This window comes from Jatropha curcas, chromosome 4 (genome assembly GCF_041381405.1).
Source record: "Jatropha curcas cultivar XTBG-Jc1 chromosome 4, XTBG_Jcur_1.0, whole genome shotgun sequence".
Classification (NCBI taxonomy): Eukaryota; Viridiplantae; Streptophyta; class Magnoliopsida; order Malpighiales; family Euphorbiaceae; genus Jatropha; species Jatropha curcas.
Window position 1 is genome coordinate 27549852 of NC_143154.1, and position 14633 is coordinate 27564484.

The following is a 14633-nucleotide window of genomic DNA, read 5'->3' on the forward strand; positions in this document are numbered from 1 at the left end:
ATCTTGAAGGGAGGCTGTATACTCAAGTGAAGAGATTTGAGAATTAAAGGCTAGAAATTTGGAGTTGAAATCGCTAACCCAATTTCTTCCATCCAGTGATGTAGTGTCGAAGGATGCGCCACAGTTGAGCAGGAAGATTTCTGTTGGATCATACGGCGTCGAGTTGTTAATAGCAGTGATGCATGGGAGAAAATTTATAAAGAGAGATGCACGAGAAATTAATTTTGTCAAGATTAGAAAGACAGAGAACAAAGAACAAACTGAGACATTTATGAAGCCCATGGATGTTGTGTTTTGGATTTTGAATTTAATTTCTTTCCGTATGTTCCAAATACTTGTAAAGGTTTAGGGGCATAAGAAAAATACTTGCACTAAGCTAATAATTGACTGCCATTAATTAATCATGTGATAAATATATGAGAAAATATACAATATATAGAGATATTGACAATATAATATACCAATTCACTCCTGACTGTGCATATGGTGATCTATATCTCCAATTCCTGTATTCGCACTAGTTAAATAAAAATTAAATTTAAGTGATAAAAAATTCTACTAATTTTTTTTAAGAAAAATGTTAAATAATTGATTTTTTATCATAATAAAACTAGATATAATTTATTATTCAATCAGAGAATATAATTCATCACCATCAGACACACCCTTTTCTTTTATCCAAATTACTGAAGTCACAAGCTCAGAGCTTTTGCAACATGTATACCAAAGTCTCTTTTTTCTTGTTTTGAAGAACTGTTAATTGTTAACTTAAAAAGCATTTTTGGGAGTAAACAAAGACTTGAACAAGTCTTCAATGTTGACAAGTTTTGGCACTATCATTTAATCAAGTGGTACGTGCTCAGAAAGTAAGGGGCTGACCGTAAGGTCTAATTGTGGTTGGACAAAATATGTAACATCGACAAAATGGGTCGGGCAAGAAGACTTCTAGTATGTAGAAAGTCATCCATAGGATTTTAAAAAGACCTTGTTGAATACAAATTAAATAAAGAACTGCGGAAGACCTGGTGAATAGATTAGCTATAACGACAATGACAACAAAATAGTATAATTATACCCTTCACAAACAGAGCAATGCAGATCTTAAGAAGTTGGATTAATTATATCATTGGAGAGAAATCCATATCAAACTATTAATTATATTAATTAAAATCTAGATAGTACATTATTTAGAAATAGTATAATTACATAGAAATGCTTAAATTTTAAGAAAATATTCAAACTAGCAGAATAGAGCAGCGGTAATGATCTTAGTCTCCATATTTATCCAATTGCAATTCTTTCAAACAACTAAAAGCCCAGTAACCGGGAAACAAATTTTTTAAGAAATCAAAAACAGAGCAGGTCTTATTGTCTGTAACAGCACATTGTCGAGTATAAACAAATTTTTTCCATTCTTATAGTAACTACAAATTGGAAAAAGATCATCAGCATTTACTCTCAGGATTCCTTTCTAAAACCATGCAAAATTTGATAGACTGTAATAAGCATACCAGAGACTTAAATCAATTGGATTTAACTACAATTTTCATCTTCCCATTTGATTCATAATTTCCGAAAATACAGACTTAGACTTAAATCCAACAGGATCAAGTTTAGCAGCACTCCCTTCACCACTGCTAACTGTGCTCTTGGAGTCCTCCTTTTGTTCGCCTGAAACGCTAAATATATCATCATCATCAGTAGTTACAACAGCTTCCCCACGCAACAACAATGGACTTTCCTGCTCTTCACCCACACTCTCAACACTACTATTTCTACTCTTCTCTGCCGTCTCTTGAAGCTGCAATGCTAACTCCAGCTCACATATCACGCCGCTCATTGCCGGTCTTTGTGCTCCATTGTCACGCAAACAGCTCTCCGCAATCTCTCCAAATTTCTCCAAACAGGCAGGATCAGCATCACCTCTCAAGTGCGGGTCCATTATTCGATCGAGTACACCTCTTCTATAGCAGATTCTAGCCCAATCAGCTAAATTCGCTTGCTCTTTGGGCAATCCTGGAATTACAGGTGGCCTAGCACATAATATCTCCAATAGAACAACTCCGAACGAGTACACGTCAGATTTTTCAGTGAGGTGTTGCCTACGATAATACTCTGGATCTACATACCCAATACTACCCCTGACAACAGTGCTGACGTGAGTTTGGGACTGGCTAGTGGGACCCATTCTTGACAAGCCAAAGTCAGAAACTTTAGCCACCCAGTTCTCATCTATCAGTATGTTCGTTGACTTGACGTCGCGGTGAATGATCGGGTGTTTCGCACCTGTATGGAGATGATGCAGTCCATGTGCAGCTCCGATGCAGATCTGTAGTCTTTGCTTCCATGGAAGAGGAGGGTTTTTGGTTTTGTAGAGATGATCACGGAGAGTCCCGCGGTGCATGAACTCGTATACTAGAATCATCTCGCCTGGATCATCACAGTATCCTATTAGAGACACAAGATGCGTGTGACGGAGCTTGGAAAGCATCTGGATTTCTGTTTTGAACTCGCGAGCTCCCTGTTTTGATGATGAATGTAATCGCTTGATTGCGACAGTAAAGGCGCCATCATCGATGGATCCTTTGTAGACATTTCCAAATCCACCGGAGCCAATAACGAATTCGTCGTCGAATTTGGATGTGGCTACTTCAATTTCGAAAATTGAGAACCGACGGAATTGATTAGAAGGATTTGGAGCAGAATTTCTGGTCGTGGATCTTGAAGTGTGAGGAAAAGGGACTCGAAAGGATTTGGCCTTGGTAATAATCGAGTCCTTCTTTCCTCTCCTCCTCTGATTAAAAACAAAGAAACAAATGATAAAAGCAAGAAATAATACACCACCAAATACTGGTCCAATTAAAATTGTTTCTTTCTTTACGTTTTTTCTTTTTGTTCTTTCTAATAATTTTGGTTGCTGGACTGGTGGTGTCTGAACTGGTATTGGTTCAGAGTTTGGCCCTGCTAAACTACCCTTTGAATTATTCAACTTGAATATCTCCAAGCCGTTCAAGTTTGCGTCAGCAAACTCAAACTCATCAGATGGGTGTAAAGCGAGCCACAAGTCCTGCTTGCTAGGGCTTCCTGCTGGAATCCATATGACGTGGTCTTTGTACACTGGAACACCTTTACCACCGCTCCAGTATATTACATCTGCTTGACCTCCCGCTGTTTTATTATTGATGAATATGGAGAATACCAGTTGACGCGCACAGGTAACCTCTAGTCGAGTCTCACAAAAGTGGAGACGAACAAGATAGTTGAATCCAGTATCAACGGGGAATATCCAAGTGAGATTGTATTTAATGTTAACTTTTCGTTGAGGTCCCATTGAACGCATAGTAATATACACCAATACAGGAGCGACCCAAGCAGGAGTAGTCTTCGTATAATTTATCTTAACCTTAGAAATAGACACCACTCCAAATGCAGCACCAAAAATATAATTAGAGTCTTGAACCCATTTCCTGTACATTCCGGTGTCACCTGAACCGTCAATATCCCGTCCTCCAACATTTAACCGATAAACAGTCTCAAGAGCGGTTGTATTATCCAAATAGAAGGGATAGTCAATGCCAACATTTACCAGCGGGCTATCATTTCCGTGTATATAAAGACCCTCTGGCATTGAAATGATTTCAATACCGTTTATGAAGGCAAAAGATTTCAGAGATGGATTAAAAGTTACGTTAAGCATCTGTTTTTCCTGAATAGTAACGACAAACTCTTTCACAATGGCAGCAGCTGGAGGCTGCATGGCTGAAACCGTAAGAAAAGCGCTAAAGTTGCTTAGAAGTGTGTAGTCATTGGCTTCAACGGAGAAGAAGGATTTGGAGATATCAAGATTGGAGTAAGCAACAGGATAGAAGTAGAGACGAACAAATTTTGAGCCAAGTGAGACAGGAAAGCTGTAGGTGAATTTGGATAGAAAAATACGGGCTGTCATGTAAGGGACTTGGGTCACAGATGTATCTTGTCGGGAGGCTTTGAAAGCAAATGATGAGTTCTGAGAGTTAGAGGCACCGAATTTGGATCGGGCATCGCTAGCCCAATTTCGGCCGTCGGGTGATGTTGTGAGAGAGGACGCACCACAGTTGAGAAGGATAATGTCTGCTGGAGTATATGGCGGCAAGCTGTGAACGGCTGTGATGCAAGGGAGAAGGATTATGAAGAGAGATGCAAGAGAAATTAATTTTGTCAAGATAAGAGAGAGTGAGGCAATTATGAAGCCCATGGATAGTGTGAAATTTAATATCTTTTAGATCCAACCATTTGTTTATGGCGATCGGCAACGATAGGAATAAAGGGAAGAAGTTTACATCAACTTTCCAATTAAAAAAAAAAAAAAAAAGGGTAAAATTAGCTGCAAAAGTCTGCACTCATTTTCTGCGAGAAATGGTAATTTAAACGTACAATTAACGTTTAATAGTAAATTTGCTTTCTACTTTAAAAAAACAAAAAAAAAAAAAATTGTAGCATGATATATCCATTGAATTATGGATTAACTTGGTTAAAGGAAAAAAAATATATAAAAATATAATATGAAAGATACTTTTTAATAATTTAATGATATATCTTTGAATATATATTAATTAATTAATTATATAATAAGTAAATTAGTCATCCAATCAAAATTTTATAAAAGACAATGTAATTATTTTTAAAATTTGTAAAAAAAGAGAAAATAAAATGTTGAGAAAAGAGAGTATCAAGTTGAGGTTTATATATTTTTTTTTATTCTAATTTTATATTGATATATAGATATAAAAATAAAATATATAAAAAAATATTATATATATTTTTAAATTTTAAATTTTTAACTATTTGTCATCCCATGTATATTTGTTCTATTTAAAAATAAACTTTAAAAAGTAAAAATTTAAATTTTGGAAATTATACATATTCTATTTGAGAATTTAATATATCCAATCAAATTTTAAAAATATAAAAAATATTAATAAAAATGATATTTTTTTTCTTTTCTATCTCTCTCATCAGCAAAATAGTTAATAAAAAATAATTTTTAGTTCCCATGAATAAAAAATAAATTTGAAAAATAAAATATAAAAATTTTTAAATGTCTCTTTATGATATATTTATTGAAAAATAAATTAAAAAAAATAAAAAACGTAATTTTGAAATGCTTACTTATCTAATTTATTTATTTGAAGAATAATTTCAAATAAATTATATCTAATCAACTAACAAAATATATATTATGAGTGCTATCAGAAATTCTAGTACATCATTTCCGTATTTATATATATTATAGATTACAAATTATTAATGAATTATAATTCTAAAAAAAATTATTGTCTTATAGTTATTTCTCTTCTCTCAAATTGTCCCTGAAAATTACTTATAATACTTTTTTGGATTCTGGGAAAAAAAAAAAGAGTAATTATAATAATCTAGAAAATGAAATAAAGTAAAACATTAATAATTAATAACTCATTTTAAATTTTCAGTAACGCATAGCTACCAGTTCATTTTGAACCGAAACTGAATCGGAAGTGAATCATACCGTAGATGAATCGGAATCAGATCGAATTATCAGTTTAAAGTTTTGAATTGGAATTGGCGATTTAAGAACTGGTTAAAATTCATGTGAATGTTAAAATCTGAACCTGAATCGATCCAAAACTGGCAGTTCCAATCTGGTTCGAACCATAAATTTTCTATTTTTATTTTCAAAATGATAATCACTTACTCTATTCTATACACCTCTAAAAATCTAAATAAAATTTTAGTAAAAATACACTTAAGATTTTTTTTTAAATACACTTAAAAAGTTAAAAATCTAAAAAAGGTTAATTTCAGGTTAGAACTGAGCCAATTATCCTATTAATTCATAACAAGATCTGGCTATCTGGTTTGAAGTTCTTGTTGCTAAGAACTAAAATACAACGGTTTAGAGCCAATTCAAGTTTAAGTTTATATAATTATTTTTTTTCCTTAATTTTTAACTTCATAGTTTTAACATTTTAATAATTCTATAAAATTATTCTTTTTCTAAAATATAATTTATTTTACAGTTGAATTAGTTATATAAGCTATATTTTCAACTTACTTTACGGAAATGTCCATCAATAGTATAAGAAGTAAACGTACTTATCAACTATGAATTGATAATTTTTAAGGAGACGCAGTTTGCTTTTAACAATACAATTAGCAATTAATTGCCCGATTAAGAAATTCCTTTGTGACAACAAGTTAAGAATTTCGGGGGAAAAAAAGATCCTTTCAATAAGGTGTATAAAATCAGAAATTTTAATTAGAGAATGAACTGGTTTCTTTACGAGTATCTGCTCTGCACGATAGCCGGAGAATTTATGAAACCTTCAAGAATTTGCTATCAATAGAAACCAGAAAACCAAACAGATAATAATGGAAATGCCACAGAAGAATAAAAAAGTCGAGTAAAAACTAAGCTTCAATTATTCTCAAGTGTCTCCATCGCTGTGAGGTCATGAATTCAAATGAAATAGGATAAAAAAACTGAGCAAGCATAAGCGGGAAATGTTCTTCTCTTCTTAACAATAATCAAACACGATAATTTGCGGAAATTTCATTGCCATATTCGTAATTACAATGGGAAATTATTCAAACCTGCAGGCCATAAGCCTCTTGTTAATTCCCACTGCCAAATCTTCTGCATCGATCGTAAGTACTACAAGGTCGAATTTTCTTAGTGGGAGGTCCGAGGCAATTGCCATATTTAGCTTGACTGCAAAATGGTGGCTTTTGTAAACTTCCATAAGTTATATATGCCACAGACGTGGAAGGATTAATTAAAGGACTTGGACAGACATCATCTGAATATTCCATCGATAAATCTCCATAGCTTGCGTTCCCTTTTAGAGGCTCTGCTACAGCAACGTCTGTGATGATCAAAACAATCAAGACACTTGAAAGGAACCAAACCCATTCTTCAATCTTCATTTTCTTGTTTTTTCCTTGCACCTGTGTAAGGAGACTGTTATAAAACCAACAGCAGCTTATCAGAAACCAGAGCTGAAACTTGGGATGATATGTAAACAAGGACTCTGTTTACTGGGTTGACCGAGTCTTTTCCAGATAATATACATATATTACTTTCCTTAAAAAAGAAAAATATTTAATATAGTTTGCAATAAACAATATCCTATACTCTGGCACTATCATCTTATTATCTGAAATTTATTTTCGTTCTGTTCAAAAATAAAATAAAATAGAAACAAATAGCATCTTCCGTTGACAAGTTAAGAGCTTTCCACAATTCCACTAAGTTTCCCTCAAACGAAGGCGCAAATAAATACAAATTAGTCCCCTCTGGATTTGGGACCATGTAACCAAGAATTGACATTCAATTATCATGACAAATTTGGCGTTTTATGCCGATGATTGTGCTGAAATTTTGCCTACGAGCGTAAATTCTACTCCAACTTCTGTAAGACTAATAAGTGGTTCTTGTGTTTCTGAGATTTAGTACTTACAAACACCGAATTAAAGAGACTTGGTCAAGCGAGGTTCGAAGAAAGTCACCTTGCATATAAAAGTGATATATAGTCATTTCTCAATCAAACCTTCTCTGTAACGCGTTTTTTGGCCCTGCACTGAGTTTTCATAACCAACAATTGAACATTTCAATCAACTTGATGCGTCAGATTCTAAAAAAATCTATACTCGACCCAGCAAGAAAATATTTACCAGCTCATCCAGTTGCCCAACCTCAGGTTAGGGATAGGTCAGGTCTTACTTACGACTTCTTTTCTATTCATTCAGTTATATGTTTTTGTCTCTAATTTTAACCTGAATATAGCAAATAACACGAAGCTAAATTTTTTAAGGAAAAAAAAAAAAGAAATTCTATAAATTCACTAGATTTGGATAACCTTAAATAAACAACCTAACAACTAAAGTTCGAGCGTAAATGTCTGCATTCTGGATTTTTATTTATAGCATATTTAGTTTTTATATTTTTAAATTAACATTTAATAATTATATTTTCAACATATTTGTTGAATTCAGTTGTATTATAGATTGATAGTATTCTTAAATGTAATTATTTTTGTAACATTTTTGCAAAATTCATAATAAATAAAATTATATATCCAAACATTATAAATAAATAATCTAAACTATTATAAAATATATTTTAATTTTATAAATCCAAAATTAAAAAATAATTATTTTATAATTTAAAATTAATTAATGAAATCATACTAAAATAAATTTAAAAATTATATTTTAATTTTAAAAGTACTGCTTAATAAATAATTAAAATCAATACAATACCATATAATGAATATAAATATATTAATTGAATTTTCCAACTTTTATTGGTAATATTTAGAATTAAAAAAAAAAGTCTTATTCAATTCAATTCAATTAAAACACTTAATTTTTTAGCGAGAATATCAATCTTCTTCTTGCTTCTCTGCTGCTCTTAATTTTGTAATCACAATAGTATCTGTTACAGCTATTGTCAATTGAAAACTTGTTGTAATCTCATAATTACTGGTGGTGTTTTTATTTTTAAACATGACACAACTTCTGGAGAGACATTAAAGTGGATTCCCAAATTAGACCCGTCAACAGTATCAGTTCATGTTGTTGATTGTAATAAGCTATTAGAGGAACCAAGTGAAGGTGTTGAAGCTGAGAAAGCATTTTAACTTCTGTGAACACCAAGTTTGATCAACAAAAAATGGCAATATTTTCTTAATCCATCTTTTTGAGAATTTGAGGGTGGAGTTATAGGTTAGAGATATGACAACAACATCTCTAGAAAAACAGGGGAAGACAAAGTACCATAAAATTTGCAGAAGAATGCATGGATGGATGGAATTGAAAATCCAACTGTTATCTAGACGAACTTTGATTATGGTTCTCATTATTCTGTTATAAAGAAAGGGAGAGATTATTGTATTCGGATTGAAGATTTTTCCCTTTGATCATCTTACAATATCCCATATCTGTTGATGGTTACAAATATAAAGGCACATATAAGTTTTGAGTTACACCCTGAGCGAACATTTGTTTAATTTTTGTCAAAGCTGAAAATACACTTGCGAAACCTTGATGTGGTCTAGAGGTACCACGCTTTATTTATTGTCTTTTTTCTGTAATGGGCTAATAGCCCAAAATCTTGAAATGTGCACATACCTTTTCTTTTTACTGATAAGATGTGTCTCTTGTTATTATTAAGTATCCACATATTATCGGTCATAATTTTATAAATTTATTCAATCATTTATATTATTATATGCCCTATAATCACAGAATATTAATGGCCAATCCTCTGCCTTTGATGAATCAAATATATATATATTACAAGAAAAAAAATCATTTTAAAGCCCTCTGTTTTAAATTTTTATATGTATCTAAAAAATTTTCTTTTTTGATATAAATCACAGCTACATCCCTTAAGTGATACCATTTCAGAACATTTTTATTGTTTATGTAACATTACAAGCTGCTACATTGTGGGCAGGAGGAAAACTTTCTCCTTCATTTAGCCTGTTACATTAATGCAATATAAAAAGAAATCCAAGTTTCAACTAATTGCTTTTGTGATGCTATGTTATTCAGCGAAAAATGCAATGATTAAAGAGCCACAAGATCAGATTCAGAGTAATAGCAAAGACACAAATATGATAGCTAGATATAAGTACTTGGAAGCTATTAAATCCAACAGTTTTAACTTATTTTGGGGGGAGTGTAAAATTTGCATAGCTGAACATATCTCTGCTGGACCCGCTGTAACGTGTAACTACATGAGCAGAAGAAGTAAATATCATGGCGGCCATATTCGTCAATAATAATGGTTGGAGGAAGACTCGTAGAAAGTCGTTGGCAGGACTCAACAGAGTTCTTTTGTTTAGGCAGAATCATTTTTTCTAACTTGAAAAGGAATTTGGGGCAAACAGAGACTTGCACAAAGCTTAAGCAGTGACAGTTTTGGCGCAACCTTTTGATGAAGTCGTTCTAAGGATCTAATCATTCACTTGTTGATTGTCTTTTAATGGAGGGACAGTAGACCTACCTAGCAACTTGGTTCATAAATTTTATCGTTGGCCTGAAGACAAGGGACAGTACTGTGCCTACCTACTTTTTTTCCATTAGTTCCAATCAAAGATCGGAAAATCTTAGCCCGGAAGTGGTAGGAGCATGCATGCAAGACTTGGAAAAGTCCTTGCCTCCTTGGACATATTCTGAATCCATTTTTCTAATTCAATAAAACTAAAAAAGTGAATTTGTATTCCTAAAACACATTCATATGACCCCTTAGTTCAGTTGTCATTTTAGTGGAAAAATAGACATTCCAACCAACGAATTAATATCGTACGCATGCTTCATCTTATCTGAAACGACTGGAAATTAACGCGTCAATTGTCCTTACTTCTTCTCGTATCTCCTTTTTATATGTAGGCTATAGCTTCCACCCACCCAACCCATTCCATCAAGCTGATTGGAAAAGTCTGGACCCAATTTCCTACGGCAGACGAAGACTTGTAAAGCTCTCCGGGTCAATGCAACTTGCACAAAAATAAAAATTGACGCTGATTACACTTCCTCTGTTGTCCAATAGATGTTACCGCCAGAATATAATTGCTTCATCAATTCAGATATTTGAAGCATTTCCATTGGATAAAAAAAATATTGATAGTACATTAATTTCTGGTTGAGTTTCAATAAATTGACAAGTAAGAAAAAATATCTTGAGGAATCTTTGAAGGTAGAATAATCTACCCTTATAAAAAGGAAAAAAAAGATATATCTACACAAAACGACATTCACACCACATCAATTTTAAAATTTTTTTTTTTAAAGAAAAAATACCTTTTGTGTTCTTAAGACAGTCCAATTAGCAGTGAAAAATTTTTTTTTGTTCATTTAATTTTAGATTTTTCGACTCTAAAGAAGAATTTTTAATCAAGAATTAGGTAATCCCTCTTAATTGTTTTCTCAATAGTTAAAATCCAATCAAAAGCATTCAACTTTTGCTATTCAGAAAGATTCCCAGACCTTGAGAAAATGGCAAATGGTTCTTATAATATTAAATTGATCAAAATTTATAAAATACTTTGTATTGACAACTTCACAGTTATTTTCCGGATTGCTAATCGCTCACAGCTATTCTCTGATCAATCATAGAGGAACCAATAATTTAACCTTCCACACAAATTATTATCAAATCTTCAGTGCTTCCTTTCTAATAACAGAATCAATCAAATCAATCCAGAAAGATAATTCTTTGAAAAACTATAGTAAAATTATTAAAGAATATACAGAAGAAAAATTACTAAAATGAAATAGAGTAAACCGTTTGCATTGATAAATATAAACTACTATATAGTTGGAAAACCCTAATGAGCTAATTCCTCAAACATTACACCATATTAAACTAAGCTAATTAATATTACACAATATTTCTTATCGGGCTCTTGGGTTGATGATCTCAGAAAATACAGCACCAGACATTACTTGCTCGGAATTGTTACTAATAAAACTTTGTTCATCACTGCTGCTTATTAATGTCATTCCACTAAGCCGAGAACCAATCACAAGTTCACTGCCGCTACTAAACAAATCGTCACTGCTATCAGCAACTGAGGACCCTTTTAGTGGACTCTCCATGTCAATGTAACTTCCAGTTTGAAGCTCGCCTTGCTTGGTAGCAGTTTCCTGCAACTGTAGTGCAAATTCAAGACCCCAGACCACGTCGCCCATTGATGGCCTGTCCATTCCATTTTCATGCAAGCAACTTACTGCTACTTCAGCAAATTTTCTCAAACAATCAGGTAAAATCTTTCCATGCAAATATGGATCCACTATTTCATCAAAGTTTCCCTTTCTATAGCTTCGCCTTGCCCATTCTGCTAAGCTTGCAGGATTATCGACCGTTGATCGATTCACTGGCGGTCTAGCAGATATCACTTCACATAAAACAACACCAAATGAATATACATCAGATTTTTCTGTTAATCGCTGAAGCCGGAAATATTCAGGATCTAAATATCCAAAACTTCCTTTCACTACAGTACTAATATGCGGCTTTGACATGCTATTGGGACCTATTTTGGATAATCCGAAATCTGAAACCTTTGCAACCCATTTCTCATCTAGCAAAATATTTGTTGTTTTGACGTCTCGATGAATAATTGTGTTGCTGGCCCCAGAATGAAGGTAATATAACCCCCGCGCTGCCCCAATGCATATCTCTAGTCGTTGAGTCCATGGAAGTGGAGGATTGTCGGTCTTGTAGAGATGATCGCGAAGAGTTCCTCGAGCCATGTAATCATATACAAGTATCATTTCATTATCTTCATAGCAATAGCCAATTAAAGAGACTAAATGAAGATGACGAAGCTGAGAGAGCATCTCAATCTCTGTCTTGAACTCATGTGCCCCCTGTTCAGACCCTGGATTCAGCCGTTTGATTGCAACAGTACTGGCCCCATTGTTGATTAAGCCTTTGTAGACATTACCAAAACCTCCAACGCCTATAATGAATAAATTGTCAAAGTTATTGGTAGCATCTATAATCTCGGAGAGTGAAAACCGGCGACAAACATCAGCCGGTAGAGTTGATGAGCTCTGAGTCTTGGTAGAAGAAATAGAAAATGGGCCCAACCATGAAGCTGCTCCATTACCCCTGTCCTTGACTCCAAGTCTTCTTCGCCGGCCAATCAAGAAAAGTAGGAGAGAGAGTATAGCAAGGCCTGATACAGTACCACCAATAACGGCACCAATTTTTGTCCCGTTATTGCTAGAATTTGAAGACGTGGGGCCATTAGTTTCAGTAGTGTGTGCACTTGTTAAGTTCACGTCAGGATTTGGTCCGGCGAGGCTATTGTCTATATTACTCATTTTGAAGATTTCAATCCCATTCAAAATTGCATCAGAATATAAAGTCAGAGCAACCCTGGGATGCAATGCGACAGACACATTTTGAACCTTTTTGTTTCCTTGGGGTTCAATCGCTACTCCATAATCTTTGAATATAGGAAATCCATTCCCCCCACTCCATTTAATTACATCGGCACTATCTGCCGTTTGATTGTTTATGTAAATCCAAAAAACCCTGTCCTCTATTTCAGTTATTGGCGATTGAAACTCACAAAAATGAAGTCTAAAAAGATAAGTAAAATTAGAATCAAGCTGAAACGTCCAAGTGAGATTATATTTCTCGTTAGTGCTCTTGTTGTCACCCATTGACCTTGCAGTTTTATACACCTCGGCCGGTGCACCATAACGAGCGATATTATTGAGATCGCCATATTTAAGATGAAGGGTGAGATTATAAAGAATTGCACTTGGTTTTGCAATAGTTAAATATTCATCATCAGCTGTCCAGCTTCGAAACATTCCATTATCCTTTAGAGGTGAGACGTCACCGCCTCCAACATTTATCCGGTAGGTTACTTCTAGAGCAGTGTTGCTTCCAAGGCTGCCTAGATCGCTCCTGTCAAGAAATTTAATTTCTGGATCGCCGGTTGCATTGTACAGAAGATTTGAAGGTATAGATACGATTTCAAGTCCGTTAATGAAAGCATATGCGCCAGTCATACTAGGAGTTGGACTGAACGTTACGTTCAACATCTGACCATCTTCTACATTTAAGCTGAATTCCTTAACAAAAGTGTCAAAGTTATGAGCCTGTGCATAAAGCGCGGCACTGAAGTTGCTAAGCAGAGTGAAGCCACCGGCTTTGACAGAAAAGAATGCAGTGGAGCTGCTGAAACTGACATAGGAAGCTGGGTAAAAATAGAGGCGAATAAATTTTGGCCCTGGAGTAACCGGTAACGTGTAGGTGAAATCGGACCGTGAGAGGCGTGCAGTTATATAAGGAACTTGATCGCCAGAGGTAGGATTTTTAGGAGCTGGGGATGTTATTGATGCGTTGGTTGGATCCAGGAGGGAGAATTTCGAATCGGTGTCTGCAGTCCAGATTCGACCACCTTCGGCAGTTGGAGCACTAGTAGAGCCACAATCAATAGTTATGTTGCCGATAAGAGGAGATGGTGAATCTCCGGCGGTGAGGATAGTAAGTTGGTGGAGCAAGAGAAAAAAGTAGAGAACGGCAGAGATCGATGGGATTTGCAGGGGAAGATATTTGTTATTGGTTTTTCTCATCTTGTGAGAGAAAGAAGAGAAGTGCGGAGAGGAAACAGGTGGTGGAGCATGCATAGAAGCTTTTCGTTTTTAGCTATATAAAATATATATAAAAAAAAAAAGTAAAAATGCAAGGGATTGACTTCCTTACAGTCGCGATGAAAGGAAATTTTTTCTAACCGGAAAGAAAATGATAATACTTTAATCATTTCCATTTTTTTATTGTAATTATATTTATTTAGATCAAATTCATAGATCAAATCGAGAAAATAAATATTTTTTAAAATTATTTTTATTTTATTTTTTTTAATATATAATTAGAAATTTTTTTACATATTTTAATAAAAAATTTTTATTTTTATTTATTTGATTTATAGATAAATGCATGGACAGATCTGAAAAAGACAATCCCTTTTATTGTTTAGTAGTTAAAGAGTGTGAAATTTTGAAGAAATACTCGATTGGATACAGAAAAGAAAAGGGATGATAGATACGAGAGATGGAGTAAGGACATGTAAAAATTTTATCAATAA

The 14633-nt window shown here is 33.9% G+C and overlaps 2 pseudogenes; both read right to left on the minus strand.

Annotated features, from left to right (window-relative positions):
* Positions 1-1385: 1385 nt before the first annotated feature.
* Positions 1386-4333, minus strand: LOC149497142 (putative receptor-like protein kinase At5g39000 pseudogene; annotated as a pseudogene).
* A 6955-nt stretch (positions 4334-11288) lies between these two features.
* On the minus strand, positions 11289-14227 carry LOC105644181 (receptor-like protein kinase FERONIA pseudogene; annotated as a pseudogene).
* Between the last annotated feature and the right edge of the window lie 406 nt (positions 14228-14633).